Source organism: Parasteatoda tepidariorum, chromosome 5 (assembly GCF_982258835.1).
Source record: "Parasteatoda tepidariorum strain Cologne lab strain chromosome 5, Ptep-v5.0, whole genome shotgun sequence".
In the NCBI taxonomy this organism is placed as follows: Eukaryota; Metazoa; Arthropoda; class Arachnida; order Araneae; family Theridiidae; genus Parasteatoda; species Parasteatoda tepidariorum.
Window position 1 is genome coordinate 108,988,330 of NC_141759.1, and position 9,028 is coordinate 108,997,357.

The window sequence follows — 9,028 nt, forward strand, 5'->3', positions numbered from 1 at the left end:
TATCTTCTTCTTTCGTTTCCAAAGTTATAAACAAAGCTATCAAATTACTATTATATCAAGCTTGACTACACACTTGATTGTTATGGCTGTTTTTCGAAAGGATCCGCCGTAATATGAAATTATGCTTTTTTGCGAATAACATGCAATTATTATAACGGTAGTGAGTTTACAATACGGTACGGTAGTGAGTTTACTCCTTTTACAATATTTTCCCGATAGTTTAACAGGCGAAATATGTTGTTCTAAGTATAAAATCAAGGGTGTCTCTTTGTGAAAGAAATCATAATGGAATAAAAAATAAAATAAAATAAAATGGCGGGGAAAAGGATCAAATTTCAAGCCTACCTACTTCCCTTTAATATTAAGCTATAATTTTCAAACTCGGACCGAAATTAGGCCTCTATGAGCTGAACCCCTCCACTAAAGCATATTTTTATAGACCAATTAGGAGGGAAGCAATGGCCCCTTAAATCTTTTGTTTTGCAAACCTGGAAAGGGTACTTGAAGCTATGTTGTAGCGCACTCCTCGAAAAAGCGTGGTCCCACGGCTAAGGCCAAGTGCTAGTGACTTACGCTTGGAGCTAGGGGGCGTGGGTTCGAACCCCAGATGAGGTCAAATTTTAAATTTTTTTATTTTTTCTTCTTTTGTTTATTTTACAATAATTTATTTATTTGATGTGTTTTTCAATATATTAAAGAATCCCATATATTAAAGAGAATTTTTTTTATTCGGGAAATTACAAATAATGCTGAAAAACTGAAAAAATCCAGGAAAGTTAGTTTATTTGTAGTATATTATTTTTTTAAACTCCTTTTGCAATATTTTCACAATAGATTAACAGGCGATATATGTTTTTCTAAGTAAAAAATCAAGGGTGTCTCTTTGTGAAAGAAAGCATAATGGAATAAAAAATAAAATGAAATAAAATGGCGGGAAAAAGGATCAAATTTCAAGCTTACCTACTTCCCTTTAATATTAAGTTATAATTTTCAAACTCGGACCGAATATAGGCCTCTATGTGCCGGACACCTCTAATAAAGCAAAATTTTATAACCCAATTAGGGGGGCCGCAATAGCCCCTTAAGTATTCTGTTTAGCAAACCGGGAGAGGGTACTTGAAGCTATGTTGTAGCGCGATCCTCGTGCAAGCGTGGTCCAACGGCGAAGACCATGTGCTAGTGATTTACGCATGGAGCGAGGGGGCGTTGGTTCAAACCCCAGCTGTGGTCAATTTTTAAATTTTTTTACTTTTTTCTTATTTTGTTTATTTTACATTATATTATTTATTTAATGTGTTTTTCGATACATTAAAGGATCCTATAGAGAAAAAAAAATTTTTATTCCGGAAATTTCAAATAATGCTTAAAAACTGGTAAAATCCCGGAAAATTAGTTTATTTTTATTATATTATTTTTTTAAACTCCTTTTACAATACTTTCATGATAGTTTAACAGGTGAAATATGTTGTTCTAAGTATAAAATCAAGGGTGTCTCTTTGTGAAAGAAAGCATAATGGAATAAAAAATAAATTAAAATAAAATTGCGGGAAAAATGATCAAATTTCAAGCCAACCTACTTCCCTTTAATATTAAGTTATAATTTTCAAACTGGGACCGAATATAGGCCTCTATGTGCCGGACCCCTCTACCAAAGCAAAATTTTATAACCCAATTAGGGGGGCCGCAATAGCCCCTTAAGTATTCTGTTTAGCAAACCGGGAGAGGGTACTTGAAGCTATGTTGTAGCGCGATGGTCGTGCAAGCGTGGTCCAACGGCTAAGACCATGTGCTAGTGATTTACGCATGGAGCGAGGGGGCGTTGGTTCAAACCCCAGCTGGGGTCAATTTTTAATTTTTTTTACTTTTTTCTTATTTTGTTTATTTTACATTATATTATTTATTTAATGTGTTTTTCGATACATTAAAGGATCCTATAGGGAAAAAAAATTTTTATTCGGGAAATTTCAAATAATGCTTAAAAACTGGTAAAATCCCGGAAAATTAGTTTATTTTTATTATATTATTTTTTTAAACTCCTTTTACAATACTTTCATGATAGTTTAACAGGTGAAATATGTTGTTCTAAGTATAAAATCAAGGGTGTCTCTTTTTTGAAAGAAAGCATAATGGAATAAAAAATAAATTAAAATAAAATGGCGGGAAAAAGGATCAAATTTCAAGCCAACCTACTTCCCTTTAATATTAAGTTATAATTTTCAAACTGGGACCGAATATAGGCCTCTATGTGCCGGACCCCTCTACCAAAGCAAAATTTTATAACCCAATTAGGGGGGCCGCAATAGCCCCTTAAGTATTCTGTTTAGCAAACCAGGAGAGGGTACTTGAAGCTATGTTGTAGCGCGATCCTCGTGCAAGCGTGGTCCAACGGCTAAGACCATGTGCTAGTGATTTACGCATGGAGCGAGGGGGCGTTGGTTCAAACCCCAGCTGTGGTCAATTTTTAAATTTTTTTACTTTTTTCTTATTTTGTTTATTTTACATTATATTATTTATTTAATGTGTTTTTCGACACATTAAAGGATCCTATAGGGAAAAAAAATTTTTATTCGGGAAATTTCAAATAATGCTTAAAAACTGGTAAAATCCCGGAAAATTAGTTTATTTTTATTATATTATTTTTTTAAACTCCTTTTACAATACTTTCATGATAGTTTAACAGGTGAAATATGTTGTTCTAAGTATAAAATCAAGGGTGTCTCTTTTTTGAAAGAAAGCATAATGGAATAAAAAATAAATTAAAATAAAATGGCGGGAAAAAGGATCAAATTTCAAGCCAACCTACTTCCCTTTAATATTAAGTTATAATTTTCAAACTGGGACCGAATATAGGCCTCTATGTGCCGGACCCCTCTACCAAAGCAAAATTTTATAACCCAATTAGGGGGGCCGCAATAGCCCCTTAAGTATTCTGTTTAGCAAACCAGGAGAGGGTACTTGAAGCTATGTTGTAGCGCGATCTTCGTGCAAGCGTGGTCCAACGGCTAAGACCATGTGCTAGTGATTTACGCATGGAGCGAGGGGGCGTTGGTTCAAACCCCAGCTGTGGTCAATTTTTTAAATTTTTTTACTTTTTTCTTATTTTGTTTATTTTACATTATATTATTTATTTAATGTGTTTTTCGATACATTAAAGGATCCTATAGGGAAAAAAAATTTTTATTCGGGAAATTTCAAATAATGCTTAAAAACTGGTAAAATCCCGGAAAATTAGTTTATTTTTATTATATTATTTTTTTAAACTCCTTTTACAATACTTTCATGATAGTTTAACAGGTGAAATATGTTGTTCTAAGTATAAAATCAAGGGTGTCTCTTTTTTGAAAGAAAGCATAATGGAATAAAAAATAAATTAAAATAAAATGGCGGGAAAAAGGATCAAATTTCAAGCCAACCTACTTCCCTTTAATATTAAGTTATAATTTTCAAACTGGGACCGAATATAGGCCTCTATGTGCCGGACCCCTCTACCAAAGCAAAATTTTATAACCCAATTAGGGGGGCCGCAATAGCCCCTTAAGTATTCTGTTTAGCAAACCAGGAGAGGGTACTTGAAGCTATGTTGTAGCGCGATCCTCGTGCAAGCGTGGTCCAACGGCTAAGACCATGTGCTAGTGATTTACGCATGGAGCGAGGGGGCGTTGGTTCAAACCCCAGCTGTGGTCAATTTTTAAATTTTTTTACTTTTTTCTTATTTTGTTTATTTTACATTATATTATTTATTTAATGTGTTTTTCGATACATTAAAGGATCCTATAGAGAAAAAAAATTTTTATTCGGGAAATTTCAAATAATGCTTAAAATCTGGTAAAATCCCGGAAAATTAGTTTATTTTTATTATATTATTTTTTTAAACTCCTTTTACAATACTTTCATGATAGTTTAACAGGTGAAATATGTTGTTCTAAGTATAAAATCAAGGGTGTCTCTTTTTTGAAAGAAAGCATAATGGAATAAAAAATAAATTAAAATAAAATGGCGGGAAAAAGGATCAAATTTCAAGCCAACCTACTTCCCTTTAATATTAAGTTATAATTTTCAAACTGGGACCGAATATAGGCCTCTATGTGCCGGACCCCTCTACCAAAGCAAAATTTTATAACCCAATTAGGGGGGCCGCAATAGCCCCTTAAGTATTCTGTTTAGCAAACCAGGAGAGGGTACTTGAAGCTATGTTGTAGCGCGATCCTCGTGCAAGCGTGGTCCAACGGCTAAGACCATGTGCTAGTGATTTACGCATGGAGCGAGGGGGCGTTGGTTCAAACCCCAGCTGTGGTCAATTTTTAAATTTTTTTACTTTTTTCTTATTTTGTTTATTTTACATTATATTATTTATTTAATGTGTTTTTCGATACATTAAAGGATCCTATAGGGAAAAAAAATTTAATTCGGAAAATTTCAAATAATGCTTAAAAACTGGTAAAATCCCGGAAAATTAGTTTATTTTTATTATCTTATTTTTTTAAACTCCTTTTACAATACTTTCATGATAGTTTAACAGGTGAAATATGTTGTTCTAAGTATAAAATCAAGGGTGTCTCTTTTTTGAAAGAAAGCATAATGGAATAAAAAATAAAATAAAATAAAATGGCGGGAAAAAGGATCAAATTTCAAGCCAACCTACTTCCCTTTAATATTAAGTTATAATTTTCAAACTGGGACCGAATATAGGCCTCTATGTGCCGGATCCCTCTACCAAAGCAAAATTTTATAACCCAATTAGGGGGGCCGCAATAGCCCCTTAAGTATTCTGTTTAGCAAACCAGGAGAGGGTACTTGAAGCTATGTTGTAGCGCGATCCTCGTGCAAGCGTGGTCCAACGGCTAAGACCATGTGCTAGTGATTTACGCATGGAGCGAGGGGGCGTTGGTTCAAACTCCAGCCGCGGTCAATTTTGAATTTTTTTAGTTTTTTTCTTATTTTGTTTATTTTACATTATATTATTTATTTAATGTTTTTTTCGATACATTAAAGGTTCCTATAGGGAAAAAAATTTTTATTCGGGAAATTTCAAATAATGCTTAAAAACTGGTAAAATCCCGGAAAATTACTTTATTTTTATTATATTATTTTTTTAAACTCCTTTTACAATACTTTCATGATAGTTTAACAGGTGAAATATGTTGTTCTAAGTATAAAATCAAGGGTGTCTCTTTGTGAAAGAAAGCATAATGGAATAAAAAATAAATTAAAATAAAATGGCGGGAAAAAGGATCAAATTTCAAGCCAACCTACTTCCCTTTAATATTAAGTTATAATTTTCAAACTGGGACCGAATATAGGCCTCTATGTGCCGGACCCCTCTACCAAAGCAAAATTTTATAACCCAATTAGGGGGGCCGCAATAGCCCCTTAAGTATTCTGTTTAGCAAACCAGGAGAGGGTACTTGAAGCTATGTTGTAGCGCGATCCTCGTGCAAGCGTGGTCCAACGGCTAAGACCATGTGCTAGTGATTTACGCATGGAGCGAGGGGGCGTTGGTTCAAACCCCAGCTGTGGTCAATTTTTAAATTTTTTTACTTTTTTCTTATTTTGTTTATTTTACATTATATTATTTATTTAATGTATTTTTCGATACATTAAAGGATCCTATAGGGAAAAAAAATTTTTATTCGGGAAATTTCAAATAATGCTTAAAAACTGGTAAAATCCCGGAAAATTACTTTATTTTTATTATATTATTTTTTTAAACTCCTTTTACAATACTTTCATGATAGTTTAACAGGTGAAATATGTTGTTCTAAGTATAAAATCAAGGGTGTCTCTTTTTTGAAATAAAGCATAATGGAATAAAAAATAAATTAAAATAAAATGGCGGGAAAAAGGATCAAATTTCAAGCCAACCTACTTCCCTTTAATATTAAGTTATAATTTTCAAACTGGGACCGAATATAGGCCTCTATGTGCCGGATCCCTCTACCAAAGCAAAATTTTATAACCCAATTAGGGGGGCCGCAATAGCCCCTTAAGTATTCTGTTTAGCAAACCGGGAGAGGGTACTTGAAGCTATGTTGTAGCGCGATCCTCGTGCAAGCGTGGTCCAACGGCTAAGACCATGTGCTAGTGATTTACTCATGGAGCGAGGGGGCGTTGGTTCAAACTCCAGCCGCGGTCAATTTTGAATTTTTTGAGTTTTTTTCTTATTTTGTTTATTTTACATTATATTATTTATTTAATGTGTTTTTCGATACATTAAAGGATCCTATAGGGAAAAAAATTTTTTTATTCGGGAAATTTCAAATAATGCTTAAAAACTGGTAAAATCCCGGAAAATTAGTTTATTTTTATTATCTTATTTTTTTAAACTCCTTTTACAATACTTTCATGATAGTTTAACAGGTGAAATATGTTGTTCTAAGTATAAAATCAAGCGTGTCTCTTTTTTGAAATAAAGCATAATGGAATAAAAAATAAAATAAAATAAAATGGCGGGAAAAAGGATCAAATTTCAAGCCAACCTACTTCCCTTTAATATTAAGTTATAATTTTCAAACTGGAACCGAATATAGGCCTCTATGTGCCGGATCCCTCTACCAAAGCAAAATTTTATAACCCAATTAGGGGGCCCGCAATAGCCCCTTAAGTATTCTGTTTAGCAAACCGGGAGAGGGTACTTGAAGCTATGTTGTAGCATGATCCTCGTGCAAGCGTGGTCCAACGGCTAAGACCATGCGCTAGTGATTTACGCATGGAGCGAGGGGGCGTTGGTTCAAACCCCAGCTGTGGTCAATTTTTAAATTTTTCTACTTTTTTCTTATTTTGTTTATTTTACATTATATTATTTATTTAATGTGTTTTTCGATACATTAAAGGATCCTATAGGGAAAAAAAAATTTTATTCGGGAAATTTCAAATAATGCTTAAAAACTGGTAAAATCCCGGAAAATTAGTTTATTTTTATTATATTATTTTTTTAAGCTCCTTTTACAATACTTTCATGATAGTTTAACAGGTGAAATATGTTGTTCTAAGTATAAAATCAAGGGTGTCTCTTTTTTGAAATAAAGCATAATGGAATAAAAAATAAAATAAAACAAAATGGCGGGAAAAAGGATCAAATTTCAAGCCAACCTACTTCCCTTTAATATTAAGTTATAATTTTCAAACTGGGACCGAATATAGGCCTCTATGTGCCGGACCCCTCTACCAAAGCAAAATTTTATAACCCAATTAGGGGGGCCGCAATAGCCCCTTAAGTATTCTGTTTAGCAAACCAGGAGAGGGTACTTGAAGCTATGTTGTAGCGCGATCCTCGTGCAAGCGTGGTCCAACGGCTAAGACCATGTGCTAGTGATTTACGCATGGAGCGAGGGGGCGTTGGTTCAAACTCCAGCCGCGGTCAATTTTGAATTTTTTTAGTTTTTTTCTTATTTTGTTTATTTTACATTATATTATTTATCTAATGTTTTTTTCGATACATTAAAGGTTCCTATAGGGAAAAAAATTTTTATTCGGGAAATTTCAAATAATGCTTAAAAACTGGTAAAATCCCGGAAAATTACTTTATTTTTATTATATTATTTTTTTAAACTCCTTTTACAATACTTTCATGATAGTTTAACAGGTGAAATATGTTGTTCTAAGTATAAAATCAAGGGTGTCTCTTTGTGAAAGAAAGCATAATGGAATAAAAAATAAATTAAAATAAAATGGCGGGAAAAAGGATCAAATTTCAAGCCAACCTACTTCCCTTTAATATTAAGTTATAATTTTCAAACTGGGACCGAATATAGGCCTCTATGTGCCGGACCCCTCTACCAAAGCAAAATTTTATAACCCAATTAGGGGGGCCGCAATAGCCCCTTAAGTATTCTGTTTAGCAAACCAGGAGAGGGTACTTGAAGCTATGTTGTAGCGCGATCCTCGTGCAAGCGTGGTCCAACGGCTAAGACCATGTGCTAGTGATTTACGCATGGAGCGAGGGGGCGTTGGTTCAAACCCCAGCTGTGGTCAATTTTTAAATTTTTTTACTTTTTTCTTATTTTGTTTATTTTACATTATATTATTTATTTAATGTGTTTTTCGATACATTAAAGGATCCTATAGGGAAAAAAAAATTTTATTCGGGAAATTTCAAATAATGCTTAAAAACTGGTAAAATCCCGGAAAATTACTTTATTTTTATTATATTATTTTTTTAAACTCCTTTTACAATACTTTCATGATAGTTTAACAGGTGAAATATGTTGTTCTAAGTATAAAATCAAGGGTGTCTCTTTTTTGAAATAAAGCATAATGGAATAAAAAATAAATTAAAATAAAATGGCGGGAAAAAGGATCAAATTTCAAGCCAACCTACTTCCCTTTAATATTAAGTTATAATTTTCAAACTGGGACCGAATATAGGCCTCTATGTGCCGGATCCCTCTACCAAAGCAAAATTTTATAACCCAATTAGGGGGGCCGCAATAGCCCCTTAAGTATTCTGTTTAGCAAACCGGGAGAGGGTACTTGAAGCTATGTTGTAGCGCGATCCTCGTGCAAGCGTGGTCCAACGGCTAAGACCATGTGCTAGTGATTTACGCATGGAGCGAGGGGGCGTTGGTTCAAACTCCAGCCGCGGTCAATTTTGAATTTTTTTAGTTTTTTTCTTATTTTGTTTATTTTACATTATATTATTTATTTAATGTGTTTTTCGATACATTAAAGGATCCTATAGGGAAAAAAATTTTTTTATTCGGGAAATTTCAAATAATGCTTAAAAACTGGTAAAATCCCGGAAAATTAGTTTATTTTTATTATCTTATTTTTTTAAACTCCTTTTACAATACTTTCATGATAGTTTAACAGGTGAAATATGTTGTTCTAAGTATAAAATCAAGGGTGTCTCTTTTTTGAAATAAAGCATAATGGAATAAAAAATAAAATAAAATAAAATGGCGGGAAAAAGGATCAAATTTCAAGCCAACCTACTTCCCTTTAATATTAAGTTATAATTTTCAAACTGGGACCTACTATAGGCCTCTATGTGCCGGACCCCTCTACCAAAGCAAAATTTTATAACCCAATT